This window comes from Dysidea avara, chromosome 9 (assembly GCF_963678975.1).
Source record: "Dysidea avara chromosome 9, odDysAvar1.4, whole genome shotgun sequence".
NCBI classification, from domain to species: Eukaryota; Metazoa; Porifera; class Demospongiae; order Dictyoceratida; family Dysideidae; genus Dysidea; species Dysidea avara.
The window spans coordinates 35,531,643-35,549,518 of NC_089280.1; the positions used below are offsets into that span (position 1 = coordinate 35,531,643).

Below are 17,876 nucleotides of genomic sequence, written 5' to 3' on the forward strand. Positions count from 1 at the left end.
TAAACCCACATAGGCCAGAAAACACGCATGCCTTGCACAAAGCACTGTAACTTTTGAAGCTTCCATCCTATGGCTATGCAATTTATATTATTCTACTTGTGATGTAACAAGAATTGAAATGATACCAAGGGGTTTTTCTAAATATTGAAAAAAACAAAAATACTATAGCCATGTAAATATTATAACTTTTGGCAAGGAAACATGGAAACCCTCTACATACCTTTATAAAATGATCAATGGTGGTTGCTCTTATCAACTTGCAAAAAGTTCTGTCCGTTTTGCCACAAAATGTTCTGTCAGCCATATATGACTCGCATGAGTAAACCTACAATCGGAATTAAAGAATTTTGAAATACAGAGACGTGACTACATAGCTGTTGTTCATCGCCTCATAACAAGAAAGCTGCTGTAGTTACAGTGTTAATCATCTCCAAGTAGCCCAGTGAACAGACTTTTAAACAATGTAGGCTAGAATTATGTTATACCACCTAATGTTGCCATACATGCTCATATTGTGTAAAAACACAGTCCCCAAATGTTTTTGCGGGTTTAAGTACAGGTTGAATGAAGAGGAATTCCTGGATCCCAGGCTATGTGGTCCCTCAGGCACTTGACCTAGACTACAAGTTGTCTGTGGGTCAAGTCACCACTTGGTCTGGGAATATTTCTGAAATTTTAGTGACATGTTACAATCTCTATGTGTATGTGTGTAAGTGTGTGTGGTGAGTGTACGTGCATGCATAACTGAACAGGCCCACCATGTATCTTTTCAGTTATTACAAAGTTCACAGAGCCTAGACAATCATATAGATAGCTAGACTAACATACAGAGACGTTTTGGTTCACATGCGGTGGGTAGTCTAGGAGTGTAGTAAGACCTTAATTATCCATATCACATCTACCCACTAAGACTAATTGATAATTCAATAACAATTAAAAATGTCTCCTACCAAAAAATATTTCTCATGTTTTAAATGCTTTGAATTCAGCACAAGACTCAGTTGACTTGTTCATGGAGTGTAATGTTATTTCTGTCATTATGTAACATAGAAGTTACGTGTGCTTGTTTAATACAACTTTATCAGTGCCATTTCTAAGCTTTAATAATCCTCTTGTTTATAAGTATGGCTGGATATAGACCAAAAACTATGCCTTGATGAATCTTCCAGTTCACAAGTACAATGAGACAACTCCATACATGATTATCAGTAGTTCTATTGTGTAACTGCTATAGAAATCAATTGCTTTTGTTGTTAAACTGTCTATCACTATAACTCCAAAAGTATTCACCAGAAAAAGCTAAAACTTTAACAGCCTATTGGCTTTTCCCTTAGATGACAAAGAATTCATGGAAAGAGATTAAGGTGGCACCTACCTAACAACCCACGTACATAATTAACATGTTTTTCATAGGATAGGAAATTGCTTACTGTATACCCTCAAGTGAAAGTATCAAGGAAAATCCAGGTACTGTATTTGCTTGTTTAAACGCTGCACCTTCAATAATAGCCACACTTAAGTGGTGCCACAATCAATTTTAAAAAAAGTCTTCAACATCATTTTTGAGTATCGAGTGGTGGCCAATTTTATAATCATCGTATCAATTTTTGGAACTAAGGTATATAAACGACGAGGCATTTAACCAAGTAAAATGGTAACAACACTGCCATCAGTGGTTACCTAGCATAAATTATTTGTTTAGATACATCCTTCATAATTATGTATGCATGTACAACAAAGCTGGTGACCACTAATTGGTGGAAGATGTTAGAACTTATATTTAGGTTGTAAATAGGATTAGGTAATGGACCACTGCATTTTTGTAATTGCGCATGCGTGGTATATATGTAATTAGTAGTCCAAAAAACTCTAAATAACGGAACATCTGGCGCCCAACGTGGGGCACGAGCTAGCCGAAAGAACCGACAGTTTGAAGACTACTCGCCAGTTTGTGACCTGAATGAACGTCTGATCTGATTTCCAGTTGGAACTCGCCGTGAAAATTCGTTGAGAGCCTTAGTCATATTCTTAACCAACCGCTAAAAAGTTGTGGTACTGTGGCAGTCTATTAACGGTACCAGCTAAGGCAAGAGATTTCGTTCGTGTTAACTGTTGTGTTCTTGATTCTTATTTAGTGTGATGGCGTCTGAAGAAACCGCCCGCTCTCTGGAGAGGTCATGTGCCATTCGTGGCGGACATCGTGGCGTAGTTACGAAACTTGTTCACGAAGCAGAAGGAATATTGAGTAGTGATTCGCTGACTCCTGAACAGCGCAACAAGCTAACTGTTATAAAAGAACAACTTGACGGAAAATTGAAGCTGCTTAGTGACATGGATGAGAAGATACTGAGCCTCTGTGAAGTGGAGGCTATAGAAACTGAAGTGAATGAGTCTGAAACTATTGTTGCAAGGGTTATTGATTGTAAATTGAAGATAAAACAATCTTCTGCTGTTTCTTTGCCTGCTGTACCTCCATCAAGCCCTGTTGTTGTTGCTCCACCAGTTCCACAAGCCAAGGCATGACTGCCCAAGCTAACCTTACCAAAATTCAAGGGTGATGTAAAGAACTGGACAACTTTTTGGGACTCGTTTCAGTCTGCCGTGCACGACAATGAAGCAATCCCCAAGGTAGATAAATTTAATTACTTAAACTCTCTATTAGAAGGCACAGCATACAAGACAGTACAGGGACTACCCTTAACAGAGAGTAACTATGATTCTGCTGTTGCAATGTTGAAGGATCGCTTTGGTGATCCACAACAGATCATCTGTACCCATATGGAAGGATTAATGAAAGTTGCGAATTGTGTGAATGAGCGGCCTAGTTCCCTTCGTGTTGTTTTTGATAAGATTATGGTGCATATTCAAGGCCTTGAAGCATTGGATGTTACGTCTGAACAGTATGGAAGTTTCCTTATCCCAGTTATCATGGCCAAACTGCCTAACGACATCCGTCTGAGAATTGCTCGAGAAACCGGTAAGGAGGTATGGAAGATTGACAATGTACTCAAGATAATAAAGCAGGAAGTGGAAGCCTCAGTAACTCCAAGACAACTCCTGTGCCACCTCGAGTCCCTCCCACAGTTAGCTCTTTTATGGCCAGCCATTATAAGCCCCAGTGTGTGTTCTGTGAAGGGGATCATTTTTCAGCTTCGTGCATGAAGGTTACTGAAATAAAGGATCGCAGGGATATTTTATTGAAGGCTGGGCGGTGCTTTAATTATTTGAAGTTACGCCATAAATCGAAGGATTGTGACAGCCCCAGGAATTGCCGATATTGCAACCGACGTCACCATCAGTTCATTTGTGATAAGCGACCACTACCACCAAAACCTGCTAATGACATAGAGGAAACTGTGAATGCTACCGCTAGTACAGATAGCAAGCCCAACAAGGGAAAAAGAGTAATACTTCTACAAACAGCAAGAGCTGTAGCTGTGGGACCAGCAGGAAGGGTGTCCATTAGAATGCTGTTTGACAGTGGTAGTCAACTCTCATATATTACCAAGACTTTGAAAGAGAGACTGGGCATTGAACCAATTCGGAAGGAAAAATTACATTTAAACACATTCAGTAGTGCATCCTTTGATCCCAGATCTTGTGATGTTGTGAATCTCCAGATTGAGACCACAAATGGTGGTGAAGTCCTTGACATAGTTGCTTATACATCCCCTGTTATCTGTTCTTCCCTCCCTGCTATGGTGAATGTTTGTGAATATGAACACTTAGATGGCCTAGAATTGGCAGATGGGGATTCCCATGATTCGAAGAAATCCATAGATGTTCTTGTGGGCTCAGACTATTATTGGAGCATTGTGACTGGAGACACAGTTGTAGGTGATAGTGGTCCAGTGGCATTGGGCAGCAAACTAGGATGGCTTCTGTCAGGTCCTTTGAACGACTATGGTAGCACCATGGTTGCACAAGCTAATTTAGTTGTCACCTCTGATGTCATTAATCCAACACCACGAGACGAAGATGATGCTCTTACTTCTATGCTACATCGCTTTTGGGATACCGAGTCCTTAGGTATCATAGATAAAGATAGTGATGAAGAACCATCCTCCTTCCTGGAACGACTACAGTTTAAACGTAAACGCTATGAAGTGACCCTTCCTTGGAAGGAAAGTCATCCAGATATCCCAGACCACTTTGTACTTTGTCTGAACCGTCTCAGATACTTGCAGCGCAAGCTGTTGAAGTCACCTCAACTCTTGGAGGAGTACGACTCTATAATACGTGACCAACTGAAGAGTGGTATTGTTGAACCGGTGGTGGAGAATGTAGTTAACCCGCCTGAAGCCCATGTTCCTATGAATTTGAATCAATCAGTGCACTATATTCCCCACCATGGTGTCATAAGGCAAGACAAGCAAACGACAAAACTTCGAATAGTGTATGATGGGTCTGCCAAGGCTACAGGTGATACTGTTTCTCTCAATGACTGTCTGAAAACTGGTCCAAACCTAATTCCTAAACTTTTTGACATTCTGATACGTTTTCGTTGGCACTCGGTAGCCCTTACAGCAGACATAGAGAAGGCCTTCCTCATGGTTGAGATTGCACCCAGTGACCGTGACATGTTACGTTTCTTGTGGGTTAAGGATCCCCAGGATATTAGTAGTCAAGTACTACACTTGAGATTTGCTCGTCTCGTATTTGGACTTCGTCCGTCTCCAGCCATTTTAGGCTCAATAATATCTCATCATTTAGAGAAGCATCAATCAAGGTACCCTGCCGTGATCTCAGCTATCAGAGATTCATTTTATGTTGATGACATATCAGGGGGAAGGACTGTAGATGAGGCATTTGAGATTTATGATGTGGCAAGGCAAGTGATGCTTGATGGTGGCTTTAATCTGAGAAAGTGGAATTCTAACTCACCTGAATTACTTTCAAGAATAGTTGCATCGTCTGGACAACATGTGAATGACTCAGGTACGTGTACTGTGCATGGGGAAGGGAAAGTACCCTCACAGCTTGTTGTTGGGTCCAATAGTCAGGGAACTGAGCAGTTAAAGTTGCTTGGTATCATGTGGAAGAGTGAGTCGGATCATTTCTCATTTAGTTTTTCAGAAATAATGTCTATTGTATCTAAGCTACCTGCTACTAGAAGATCTCTGTTTAAGGCCTCCTCTAGTATATTTGACCCTCTGGGCTTTTTCAGTCCTTTTGTAATTAGGTTGAAGATATTGTTTCAGACTCTTTGCTGCAAGGAATTGGGGTGGGACCAGCGTTTAGAAGGTGAACCCCTTAAACAATGGAATGAGATTTTGGGGGAGTTTACCATGTTGAATGAGGTTCAGATACCGCGTTGTTTCTTTGATGGTGAGGGAGTGCCTGATGTTATTGAGTTTCATGGGTTTAGCGATGCTTCCCAGCTCGCGTATGCTGCAGTACTGTACTTGCGAGTTGTCAACACTAATGGGACAGTAGTTACAAGGCTGGTTGCATCGAAAACCAGAGTGGCTCCCGTGAAGAAGCAGTCTATTCCAAGACTGGAGTTATTAGGCACACTGATACTTAATCGACTTGTCACTATGGTTCTGAAGAATTGTCTACGAGAATTGAAAGTCACTTATTGGACAGATTCCACAACAGCATTGTTCTGGATTAAGAGTGATAAGGTGTGGAAACAGTATGTTTCACAACGTGTTAATGAAATTCGAGCGACCACACTGAGAGACCAATGGAGGCACTGTCCTGGATCTCTTAATCCTGCAGATTTCCCTTCAAGGGGTTTAAATGCCCAGAAACTGTTTGATTGCACCACATGGTGGGAAGGACCTTTATTTTTTAAGTCACAGAACGAAGATTGGCCTAGGCAAATTGAACCGGCAAGTGATGTAGTGGCACTCACAGAGTTAGTGAGATCCCCGCAACCACAAACTCACGTTTTGGCAACTGTCACAGGAAGTGCCCTGAATCTTTCTAACATCATTGACTGTCAGAAGTACAGCAGTCTTAACTGCTTGCTACGTGTTACAGCTCGAGTATTGCGTTTTGTTGAGATGACACGGGGGAGGGCACTTACTCAGTACAATGCTACATTAGATGCAATGGAATTGAACAGAGCTGAGGTACTCTGGGTACGCTGTATTCAAGCCCAGGCTTTTGAGAACGAGTTAACTTATTTGGAAGGTTTTACCAGCTCTGGTAAGTCACCCTATATTGACCAGTTTGGTTTATTCATTGATGACCAGACTCTGTTGAGATGCAAGGGGAGAATTAATAAGGCTAAGCTGTCAACCACTGAGAAGAACCCTATTTTGTTGCCATCAAAGCACCATGTTGTCAAATTGTTGGTTACTGATATGCATGCCAGAATGAAACACGGAGGTATAAATGACACACTAGTAGCTCTCCGTGAACGATACTGGATTTTACGAGGAAGACAGGTAGTAAAGGCAATTGTAAGATCGTGTGTGGTATGCAGGAAACTTGAAGGGCTTCCATATGGTTCTCACCCATCCCCAGATTTGTCAGCTTATAGGGTTTCTGATGATCCCCCATTCTCCCATACAGGGATAGATTTTTCCGGTCCATTGTACTTTAGTGAATCCACGGATGAGAAAGATACCTCAAAGGCATATATTTGTTTGTTTACGTGTGCTTCTATACGTGCTGTACACTTAGAACTCACACGTGGAATGAATGTTGATTCATTCCTGTTGGCCTTCAGGAGGTTTGTTGGGCGATGTGGACTTCCGGCCACTCTGCTATCCGACAATGCCAAGACTTTCAAGTTGTCATCAAAGGAAATAAGAGGAATCTGTCGTTCTCCAGAAGTTAATCACTACTTGACTAATCAACGTACCAGCTGGAAGTTTATTGTTCCCAGAGCACCTTGGTGGGGTGGGTTCTGGGAACACATGGTTAGAAGTGTCAAACGATGTCTGAAAAAGATTGTGGGAAGAAGTACATTGAAATTTGAAGAGCTAGCTACCCTGCTTGTTGAGATTGAGTCGGTTATCAATGCCCGTCCGTTAACATACGTCTACAACGATCAGGAAGGCATTAGCTATGCTCTCACTCCTGTACATCTTATTTATGGACGAAGACTTGTAACAACTCCCAGTGCAATTAAGCCATCTAAAAGTGTGTAGCACTCACAAGACACTTACTAGACGATCCAAGAACCACCGACACCTTCTAACACAGTTGAGTAATTGCTGGAGGAAAGATTATCTCTTAAATTTGCGAGCGTTCAGAGGAGCTCAACTGAAGGGTCAACGGCCTGTTATCAATGTTGGCGATGTAGTAATCCTCAAGGATGACAATGCAAAGCGAGTATTTTGGAGGTTGGGGAGGATAGTTGAACTACTGAAGGGCAGTGATGGAAGGGCAAGGGCTGCTTTAGTTAATGTGGCTAATGAGAATGGACCACCTAAAGTGTTGAAGCGAAGCATTGTACATCTAGTCCCCATTGAAGTTGCAGATCCTGAAGTTGCAGATCCTGAAGCTGAAGAGAGTACCACTGCTACGGATCTTCTAGAGTCATCACCAACTGTGCTTGATGCAACTGAAACTGAAATAGAACAAGTTGATGCTGCTGCTTCTACTGATTCAACTAGACCCCGACGCCAAGCAGCGGTACTTGGAGAAGCTGTCCGAAGAACTTGGACTGGTCATTAGTTATAGTGTTTGTTCCCTCTGAGACCAAACAGGGGGAGTGTGTTAGAACTTATATTTAGGTTGTAAATAGGATTAGGTAATGGACCACTGCATTTTTGTAATTGCGCATGCGTGGTATGTAATTAGTAGTCCAAAAAACTCTAAATAACGCAACAGAAGATACACAAATGCCAGTAACTATCACAAGTGTAAGACAAACATGGATTGGTGGCTATTACAGGAACTTTTCTGTCAATAAACCTTTCAGAAACCCACCAGTGAGTTAAGACCTTTCTACACCTGATGCTGAAGTACATTGTATCAAGTTGAGTGAATCCAAAGCAAAATGATTTTGTGGTCCCAAACTGATTACACATTAGTTGACTGCTTACATGCTTGAATTGCACCAGTTCAATGTATTAACATGTGATTAGTGTAAAACAGTGTTGTATTTCGTGACAGAGCCTTTGTTGTTTCTATTGCTATGTTGTTATATCACTGCATTTAGGAATGAGTACTACAGAGATAAGATGATGGGAGTTATATCACTGCATTTAGGAATGAGTACTACAGAGATAAGATGATGGGAGCTAACAAGAACGGTAGTGCTGCAGCGAAAAACACTTTTAAAAAGGCAAGTACTCTTCTAGCTGTGCAGTTTGTAGATGTAGCAAAAGTGTGTTTAGTCAACTTACTATAATGGATAACATACTCACTACGGCAATTCCAGCACTGTAGGGCAGGTACCAGTGCTAGTATTTACGATGTGACTGCAGTCAACCTGTTGTATGTATCTATTAAAAAGCATTGTTGTCTGTTGTGGTACTGCTTTGGTCAATAACAGGAGGCTCACTGCTATTATAAAAGCTGGGAGGTGGATGGCTAGTAGTGGGGAATGGTACAATACATGGGTAGCCTGGTCCATAGTTGTAAAACGAATTAGAACTGTTTCCACACATTTGTGTGTACGAGCTGGGCATCATCTGCATCACCTGACCCATAAACAAACCAACCATTTTTCTTCGTACTTTTCCTCACACTGTCTGCAATCTTCCTTTCAATTTCTAGCCATTTCATTTCAGGCTTTTCATGTAACACTAGAAGACTAATATGTCAAAAATTTACTTTTAATGAAGTATACATTATCATTTCCAAGCAGCTCTTGTCCCACGCTAGCCTAGAGCTGGGCGATAGTGACAATCAATCGATTATTGTGATAGCTATTAACAATCATGATCTTGATAGTATACTATCGCAATTACTTATCCATATCTGTGCTTAGTCAAAAATATAGCAAACACGATAGCGTTGAAGTTGTAAAAGACTGGTAGCTTGAATGTGGACAACAAAGATATGTAACAACTGTGGTGTGTACGTAATTGGAGTATTCATGTGTTGCATACGTGAAGTTGAGTGTCTTTAATAACTGCTACTATCGTGATACTATGATATAAAAGTTACTATCAAATCGTGATAATTGTATTATCACTCAGCTCTACACTAACCACACCAGAATTCTGCAGTATGGAGACAAGATAGCATCAAGAGTTCATAACATAAATATTATGAACTCTAACTCACATTTTTTGCTTATTGCCAGTCTGGTGATTGTTATCCTATATACAGTACAGATAATTAGCGCTACAAAAACTTGTTACTTACCACCTTGCAATACATCTGGGCTAGGTTTTTTTTGTCTGAGTACGGTACTGTTTCCGTGAGTAATCATGGACAGCCTTTCGCATTCCTTTAGCAATCTCTATAGTATTAGTCCTTGTAGGTTAGGTAACCCTAAGGCTGCAGCACATGTTGCTGTCAGACCTTTAGTCTGGTCACTGTAAAGTGCTAATAATAAATACTTTAGGTTTAAGGAAGAAAATCCATCCCTCCTGGAGAAAGACTGAGTGTGGCCCCGACTAGACATTGGGTGACCTGCAGTTCGAATCCTGGGGTTGGAGGGATTTTTTTTCCCTTACTTTGGCCCCTTTTCTGTTACACCTTTTTCAGTCACTAAGTCAAGTCATTAGGTCTAAGTCCTTGCAATTAGGTTAGGTAATCCTAAGGCTGCAGCACATGTTGCTGTCAGACCTTCAGTGCTGGTCACTGTAAAGCACTAATAATAATAATAAAGTATGATTCCTTGCCACTGAATCCAACTTCTACTATATGTTGGCTTCACTACAAAGCGATATCAAAGCATGTGTAGTTTCATCACTCCAACCTGCGCCTCATGCCATTGTTCCCACAAATATCACATGCACGAGGTACCTTCCTACTAAATTCACATCAATCCACATGAAACTACCTTGTAAGGTGTATTGAGTGGCCTAATGTGCATTAAATGTGAAACGGTAAATATAATGCACATCAAAAATGTGACTGTCTCAGCAAAAACCCAACTTGTTCGCACAATTAATCTTTAAAATTTTTTCTCAGCATTATCTGCAGTGTCCAAGGAATGGATCACCAAAGTTTCAGCCTTCTGTGGTGAGTAGTTTTGAAATTGTAACAATAGACAGTTGGAAGAGCAAGATAATTGATTTGTACAGTGACTATACTGAAAATAAACTACAGGCACTTACATTCACAGCCATAACTTCCATTCAGATTAGTCTACAACGTTGCAATTTGGCTTAAAACGTTCACCATGGATTAGCACATCAGCCAAGGTATAGTGTTAGCACTGTAGTCACTTGTGCATATGAAGTAGTTTAGGCAGTTTAGTAGAAGACATGATGACAATCTTGTTTATATTTACCGCATCACACGTGACACGCATATTGTTGGAGCTACAGAAACAAAACTAAGATTTTTGACCTCTCCATGAGCAGGTGAATAAGATGGTGTACACTTTTAATTGATTTGAGTCTTCCTTCTTGAATGCACACCTTAGACCAAAATACTCTAACAAAACAATCATTTTTACCATTCAGGTAATGAAACATTCGGTTAGTCAATGGCTGAGGGACCACTGGGATTTATATGTATGTTGCTAACAGACTGGAGTCACTTAAGCCTTTCACCCAACCTTTTACGTAAACTATTTATTCTACAGTTGTACAATTGACAATGTTAACCAGAGTGGATAAGGTGAAGATGTCCAACTCCTGCCAGTGCCTGAAGAGTGGTCATGTACTTGCAATAAACAATAGAGGTGACAAGACAAAATTGATAATGCTGTCACATGAATAACCGTTGCCAGAATTAAACTGAAGTTTACGTCAATTTGTAGATGTGAATGTCTAAAGTAACTTCTCCAAATTTTAAAAGGGTAAGTATCAGTCACGCATTACAATATTATGTTGTAAATATTATAACATTTATAGGTCACCAAATATGACAAGTTTGAGGGTGTCCCATATATTATCTATGTTAGGAGTCATCATAACTTCTGCCTATTTTGGTACACAGACAAGGTTATTTGATTTGTTACATGATGTAAAGATTAAGATATTGTCTGTGTAGCAATATACAGCCGATAATAAACAAGGTGACCCAGCTAAGTGAAAACCCGTCGTTTTTGTAAAATTCTTGGGTAAAATAAACAATATTTTTAAGCATGTTTTAATTGCTTCAGTACACAGTAAAACAAGCTTAAATCAAAAAACTTATTACTAGGGCTGGGACGAAGCCTCGAATGTTTCGTGGGTTCGAATTATAAAACTATCCTTCAAAGCTTTGTAATGCATTCATAGCCTACAAATAATTACAAAATCTTTATTGCAGCTGCTTATTCATCTTGCATGATTGGTTCATCTCTTCGCAATCAATCTTCATGTGCCATGCCCACTTTTAAACCATCCTAGTTCAGCTTGCTACTGTAGTTGTAGCCTTAAAACACCTTATAAAGTGATAGTACAATACTTGGAAAACATCCCTTTAGCCATTACTTGGTGTTCGCCTGTGCACGATTGCAATATAGCGGACACGCTCATTTACATCATTCAGTACTGTTGCTAAAAAATGCTTACAAACTTATTAAATACATACATAAAACTTATGAACGATGTACATAAATACAAGAAAACCTGTAACTTGAAAGCTAACATAGAAGCTTCAAATGTTTGAACATTTTAGTGTAATTTTGCATTCTGCACAGTATTGTCGTGAACATTTCAGTACACACACAAAACTGCAATATGCATACAGTCTCCTAATATGAGCTCTAGAATTTACATTACTAGTATCTTTATAGCTGTCCATGGGCTAAAAATGTTATTGCCATAGCATAATGGTATGAAAGGTTATGAGTCAAGTTTGAAGAAGTAGGCAAAAATCATGTGCCCACATGCCCTGTTTTCACAGGCCCAGTCACAAATATTGGATAACCCGCCAATGTACAATAATCACGGAGTGAAAAACCCATCTATAGCTAGCAACAAAGTCTTCATCACAGATTAAGCTTCTTGGCCTATACAGGGTTTTGCAGAGTTCTTGCAATTCAAATTTTACGCATGCACACTGACTTGATCATTTAATTGTTTCGTGGGAATCAGTACGATAGCTATAGATGGCTTCATGTGAGCATATGCGGTCTTCTGCTTATGGGGAGGATCTTCGCTGATGAATAATATGGCAGAAAGAAGGATTGAGTAGTGAAAGAATTGCTTGTACTTTGAATGTAGACAAGTCTACCGTACATAGAACGCTGCAACTATTTATTAGCATGGGGACAGTGTCTAAATCTCCGTACCCTAATTAGCTAAGCACAGAGCTGCCAGAAAACTAATGGATCCTGATAAGTTATTTATATTTCATCTCGTATTAGGAAACCAGGCATTACACTTCGTGAAATACAAGAGGAACTTTTGGATACCCTGCTATTAGAGATTGACGTTTCTAACATTTGCAGGTGTTTACATGATAATGGATTTACAAGGCAAAGGTTACAAATTTCAGCTTTGCAATGCAACGAGTTCTTGCGGCAGTGCTATAGAGGTTTCTGTATACAGTCCGATTTTCTTAGATGAGACCGGGGTTGATCGTAGGAATACAATAAGATGCGGCTATAGTATGCAAGGCAAACCGCTAGTTAGTCACCAGTTGCTGTTCCGAGGAGACAGGTTATCTGCATTGGCTTTCATGCCCATAAATGACTTACTTGATGTAAGGTTAGTGAGGGGAACTACCAATGGTGACACCTTTTGCTGCTTTGTAGAAGAGTGTTTACTACCTCAGCTGCAACCATTTGATGGCATCAATCCTCATAGTGCAGTGATTTTGGATAATTACTCTATCCATCATAGCAGTGAAGCTGTAAAAATGATTGAGGAGGAGGTTGGTGCAATAGTTCACTTTCTACCTCCTTATTCCCCCGACTTTATGCCAATAGAATTAACATTTTCAAAAGTCAAAGCATTACTTAAAACTAATGAAGAACAAACAGAAGACATGGAGACCACTTTACTAGAAGCATTTGCAACGATTGTAAAGGATGGATATCAGAAAGTGGATTATACTTTTAACAGTCATAACATCAGAGTAAATGTTCTTTCTTTTAATTAAGATCAAAATAATAGTAAATGAATACATGCCAAAACCACATGCACGCATATACAGCTACAGTTTCCTGAAAGAGGATAGAATGTTACTTTTCTGCTCTGTGAATTCCTTGTCATTTAGTATACCATCTTGAAATAAATTTTGAAGATACCTTAACTGTTCTAAATTTTTACCCGCAGCTCAACCACCTTCCCAGGTGACATACTTGTTGTAAATTTGGTAGCTTCTGAAAATGTACTGTTCAGCTCCTGGCTAGTGGACAATGCTTTAGTCACAATAATGGCGGCATTAGAAATAGCATCAGCCATTGTCTCCTTACAGGGTTTTTTGGTATTGCCACGAAATGCCGGGATGTCTGGGGGCTGTCCATGTCATCATGCAAACCATCCTTGACCACAGCTTCAATTGTGGTAGGCTAAATTTATCGCCATGTTTAGATTTTAAATCTTTAAACACACTCTCTAGTTATTCTTCTTTTTCCTGATGCTTAAGTAAGCTTGAATCAGAATCATTGTATCACTTTCGACCAGTACTGAATCTTTACACCTTGCATCACACCAAACCATTACCTCTCCACCCAACTTGTGTTTATCATACATTGTACCCAAATTATCTCTGTTAAACAGCGACATCTGGTGCTTCCCATCACTATATCTGACTCCAAAGCTCAGCGAGTCAGGAACTTCCTCAGAAAAGTCCTTTACTAACTTTACTCTCAAAGTGTTCATGGATGAAAAATTCAAATGAGTTTGACCATGTATCGCGTTGAGACAGACCATGTATCGCGTTGAGACACCAACAGACATTGCGTTGAGACACCATTTTACACAGTAGTTGTGCGCATGCGTGAAAATCTGAATTGCAAGAGCTCCGCAAAACCCTGTACTGAGTTTATTAAGGACAGATTTTATTAGCGACGCCAGGAAATCTAACTCTGAGTGCAATCTTGTATGGCTTCTTGTGTGAAATGGCATTGTCAAAAGAAGAAATGGCCCTGTTTGGGGTGTTTCCATCCGAAAATGAAATCAAAAATAGATCATGGACATGAACAATGATACCTTCAGCAAGCTTTGCTACTTCTTATCCCAGGATTCTCCTTGTAAACTTTGTTACGCCTGTGAAAGAATAATAACAATAATAGTATGAACAAACAAGCAAATTTCAGTTTTGTCTGAAATACATGTACTGTTTTGTTTTGAGTTAAGGATGCTTTTCAAGGTGGCTTTTAGGAGTGCATTCTATTAGGATTTTTGCGAAAAAAAACATGGGCAATCCTTATTATGAACCCACTATTGTGGTTCATAATACCTTCAGATTCGTCTGTTCACGGAGAGAAGTGGAACAATGTTCATGACCACTGACAGATTAGATGAACACTGTTAATAATCACTAGAGAGGACTACTTTTAAGGGAACACTTGGTTTTTATTGATGTCTAGGCTTGCAAATCACTTATTGCCAGATCCACTGAATAACCATTGATTAATTGCTTAAACTCCACACAATCGGCTAGAGCGTTCTTCCTTGCAGGACTGACAACACACAGTAGCACTAAAAATACACAGTACAAAAATTAGCTAAACACAATATACCAACAAGAACAACTGAACCAAAAACTCAATTACAAAACAGACAACAAATCCACCACGTATCTCAAGTTTGCAAGAAAATGTCATACTATCTTTACCTTGTTAGCTGTCACAAACATTGTCTGAACGCTGACTTGCTAAAGTTACTGTTAGATATGCTAGTCTTATCTCACTTGCCTATGCCCTTCCTGTATGGGGCCCTCCACTTTGTCAACAGTACTTACATCAATTGGAATGTATGCAATACAGAGCTGCGTGGATGGCTATGCAACTATCTAAGTTTGACCATGTATCTCAGTATTATCCACAACTCATTTGGTTACCATTTAAGAAACTCATTCAATTTCAGTCTTCTTGTCTAATGTTTTGCCAATACCACCAAGTCAAATGTATTCCTTTGTCATCTCCAATTCAGTTTGGTTGTATAAATGACTTATTTGCTAATTCCCAGAGGTTGAGCCTTGCATTTACCCAGAAAAGAATTTTTTTTAGATTTACTGCTGCTCACTGGTGGAATGCAATACCATCCTCCTTCTTCCATCTTGCCATCAAAGGCGTCTGCTACCAGCAATTCCACCATGATTTTCATGCATATTTACTTAATGATTTGCAACATTTAGCTTGTATCCATGATGCACTGATTTACTATTTATTTTATTGAGAAGCTAGGAAGCTCTGTAGACTTACTTTGAACCACATGACACTAGATTTTGCTAAGTTTAACCTCATTTTACTGTTACTAATCCAGTTATGTATCAGTTGCAACTGTGTAGCCACTGCAAGGAAAGGAGTAGCTCCACTACAAATCAATGTTGTATTGTCAGCGTACTGCACACTAATAGCCCATCAGTAATCTGTAAAGGCAGATCATTCATGTATATCAAGAATAACAATGGTCTTAAAGCCCTTCCTTGTGGAATCCCACCTTTCGTTTCTCTCCACTCTGAAAACTCATAATAGCGTTTGACTCAGTGAACTCAATCACTTAAATAGTTTTGAAACCAAGATAGTACAGAAGTCGAAACACCAAGATTGCTAATCCTTTCTAATTATTAACAACGGTCAAGGGAGTCAAATGCTTTACGAAGGTCAAGAAAAGCAGCACATGCTGCCTTCCCTTCATCTAAAGAAGTAACAATGTGATCTACAGCTAGGAACAAGGCGTTCTCTGTTGGTTTTCCACATCGAAAAGCACCTTGGTGTGGATGAAGTAGTTTGTTTTGCTCCAAGTATCAACTAAAGTGAATTGACACTATCTTTTCTAACACTTTAGCAATGACAGGAACCACAGATATGGGCCTGTAATTACTGGGGTCATTGCAATCACTGCCCTTGTGAGCTGCATTTATATGAAACTGTTTTCAGCCAGCTGGAACTATACCATCTTTCTGTGATTGGTCAAATAATTTAGTAAGAGGAATAGCAATTTTGTTAGCAACCTCTTTAAGGAAGGTGGCAGATAGGCTATCAGGGCCTGTAGACTTCTTAACATCAAGTTTATTAATGTGAGATAAGACTGCTGGAACAGTAATTTCATTAAAAGAGAAGCCATTATCATTACCCGAGGGAATGTAACAGAAAGAATTGGTACTCTGATGCTGGGAAGTTATAGCCACAGTCTGAGAAAACTCATTAATACAGTCTGATGATGTGGAATTTGAAGAATTGGGAGAGCTTGAACAACCAAGTACATTGTTTATACAATACCACATGTAAACTGCCTTCTGAGGAGACTGTTTTACATTGCATCATATAATCACGTAAATAATTGATCTTAGCTTCATGTATCACTGATTAAAGATTATCTTGTAGAATTGTTGCATAATGAAATTTTTTTTGACGGTTCGAGGGATGGCCGTTTGTAAGGAACCATGTGGTTGAGGATATTATACAAGGATCATTAGAATGAAGAGTCGGTGCATAAGAGATAAGCAGCAGATTATTTATCAGATGGAGCGGCTTATTCAAGACAAAGAGAAACGGATTAAAGATTTTAAGGTAGAGAAGGAGCAAAGGGACTTTTGAATAATATTGTCGGTCGTTTCTGGAGTCTTTACTTCATGACGTTTACACCGAGCTCATCGATGCGAAAATCCTGAACGCGAGCACGACATTTAACCCTTCAAATATGTGCAAAATACTAAGAAAAGGAAGAGGGCCAGTAGAAACATCTCTTGTGGAAGCTGCTAAGCAAGTATGCAAGGAAATGCCTGATGGTAGGCTTAATCAGATATCACAACAAAGTGCTCCTAGAAGATTTCTTGGCACAGTACTGGCAACCCCACTGCTGGCCAGTTCGCACATTATTTTTGATAAAAACTATACAATCGACGAAAGAGTTTAGACAATGTGAAACGATTATTCCACATTTTGGCAGTAAAATTAGACAGAAAGATTATGGAGGGAAATTTGGTGACCATGGACCTAAATGACCTGTAGTACAACCTCAAAGATGATGATGGAACTCACTAATCATGTACTAGTATTGTACAGAAATAATATATGCAAATTGGGATTTGTTGGGGGAGTTATAATCACATCAGTCAACTGAATTTCTACATGTTGTCATTTGGTACACCTAGGCCTTTTCCACCCTCAACACAGGTACAATATAGCTAGATAACTGTTCTGTTTATTATTGCCTATCTTGTGACATAGAAGCTATGACCCTGATGTACTATCTCTCCTATCATACTCCTCTTCCTCATTACTCTTAATGCATGACATCTAACTGGTCTGCAGTTAAAACATGTGTGGGTCAGTACATTTATGTTTCAAATGATTCTAGTAAAGCTGTCAAGTCTAGTCTACTGTGTTACAAGTCCTATTCAAAACATCTGGTGTAGTGGCATTTCACAATGAAGGCAGCAAGTTTGATAGAAAGGGGGGGCCAGAAATTGAGAAGTGGGAACAGTCTGTCGGTGGAGACCTTATGAAATTGACAGGATCCTCGATGCTCTAAAGAAAGCTGATGAACAAATAGCAGCAAAGCAAATGGAGGTAGAAAACCTTAAAGGCATAGGTATAAAAGATTTGACACAGCAGTTGGAGGAACTTGACTAAATGATGACGAATAACTGGTAGAAAGACAGACAAGTTGAGACAAACACAATGAGTCACAGCATGGTTATTCCCAGCCAGAGCATTGTGTTATAAATTGTACTGTATCATT

General features: G+C 39.5%; 1 protein-coding gene and 1 long non-coding RNA gene across 10 annotated transcripts in view; one reads left to right on the forward strand and one right to left on the reverse strand.

Annotated features, from left to right (window-relative positions):
• LOC136266381 (uncharacterized) overlaps positions 1-10,769 on the forward strand; it is a 34,409-nt gene extending 23,640 nt beyond the window's left edge. The window contains exons 5-6 of the long non-coding RNA XR_010706094.1: positions 8,173-8,248; positions 10,670-10,769. This is a non-coding gene — a long non-coding RNA (uncharacterized lncRNA). The remainder of the gene's footprint in view (positions 1-8,172; positions 8,249-10,669) is intronic.
• The window catches only part of LOC136266375 (uncharacterized), a 54,753-nt gene that overhangs the window by 15,412 nt on the left and 21,465 nt on the right, over positions 1-17,876 (reverse strand). The window contains exon 10 of one of the 9 annotated variants that reach the window (XM_066061393.1): positions 14,175-14,231. The exons of the other annotated variants lie outside the window; for them this stretch is intronic. The gene's annotated coding sequence lies outside the window, so the exon portion shown is untranslated. The remainder of the gene's footprint in view (positions 1-14,174; positions 14,232-17,876) is intronic. 9 annotated transcript variants of the gene reach the window in all.